Source organism: Frankliniella occidentalis, unplaced genomic scaffold (assembly GCF_000697945.3).
Source record: "Frankliniella occidentalis isolate FOCC.00 unplaced genomic scaffold, Focc_3.1 Scaffold50, whole genome shotgun sequence".
Classification (NCBI taxonomy): Eukaryota; Metazoa; Arthropoda; class Insecta; order Thysanoptera; family Thripidae; genus Frankliniella; species Frankliniella occidentalis.
The window spans coordinates 1820-3086 of NW_026267180.1; the positions used below are offsets into that span (position 1 = coordinate 1820).

General features: G+C 58.2%; 1 protein-coding gene across 2 annotated transcripts in view; it reads left to right on the forward strand.

The window, feature by feature from the left end:
• Positions 1 to 123: 123 nt before the first annotated feature.
• Positions 124 to 1267, forward strand: part of LOC127749373 (uncharacterized) — a 12498-nt gene continuing 11354 nt past the window's right edge. Inside the window, exon 1 of one of the 2 annotated variants that reach the window (XR_008011126.1) lies at positions 124 to 231. The gene's annotated coding sequence lies outside the window, so the exon portion shown is untranslated. The remainder of the gene's footprint in view (positions 232 to 1267) is intronic. The other variant, XM_052267374.1, reaches the window with a different exon arrangement.

The window sequence follows — 1267 nt, forward strand, 5'->3', positions numbered from 1 at the left end:
GCCCCGCCGGCCTGCTCGCTCGCCCCCCCTCCCCCTCTCTCCGACCCGCCTATCCTTCTCCCTCGGGCATGCGCGTAGCGCGGCCGCTACACCCGGTCACCTGAATGTTTATATCGCTTGTACAGTGCAGTGAGGCCGAGTGCTGCTGCTCGCGGCGTACTGTCAGAACACACTACCTGCGATTGGTCGGCGGACATCTCGGCCGATGTCGTACTACTAGGAGATGACCGGGTCGGTGGTAACGCCATCTCCGCTCAGCCTCAGTTGCAGCTGTTGTTTATCCCTCCGTGTCTCGCGTCCGTCAGCGTTTGGTTTGTCACACGACATAACCTGAAAGCACAGAGAGACGAGGTGGCCGCCAGTGAAGAAACCCAGCCGTAACGCCTGAGACTAGTGTGTGTAGACATGCGCACGGCCGATGATAAGTTGACGACTTGTTAAATGTTACACAAAATCAACCAGAAGTGAAACTCCTGTGCTCCAACCGATGCGCTGGCCGTGCTGTACCATGGCTAGCGGTGGCAGCCAGTGTACTACTGTACTGTCGCCGCCGATCGCCGGTGAGCAACCCGCGACATCTGGCGGCTGGCGGCAAAGCACGGCGGCGGCGCTACTCCGAGCGCTAGCCGAGCGCCATCACCTCGATAGATGGCGCAAGCGGGCCGGTCGGGTACTTCCCCCCATTCCACCATCCCCTCCAACCCCGACGCCCGCCAGATCCTATGCCTGTCGTCTGATTCAGAAGATCGTTCAAGAGGGGCTTTCCTATACCTCCCGTATAGCTCCGTCCTTGTTGCACTCATGGACAAGGTATAGGAGAGCCCGTCTTGAACGATCTTCTGAATCAGACGGCTGCTGCTACGGCGGCGAGGCGTGCGCGTGGCGGGCTCCCTATGGGGCGCGCAAGGTGGGGCACTCAGCCGACTGATTCAGAATAGTATCGCCTCGTGTCTCCGTCCTTGTCGCACCCGTGGGGCACCGCCGCAAGACTGGAGCGAGCGCGCACGATGGAACGCTCTTCTGAATGAGTCGGATGGCACCCGCCCGGCCCTAATCAGTCTACCCAGTGCGAAATGAAATATCAATACGATATGTCGAAAATGTATCGAAATCAGGTACAATTTTATATCGGTTACGATACAATTTTCAGCACTTGATGTCCGAACGTTATCGTTTCGATATCGCGCCATAAACCCTTCTGACTGGGAACCTCTGCAGCCTAGAGTTGTTCATACGCCCCCGGCCTGCAGCGGGCCAGTTCTAGAGA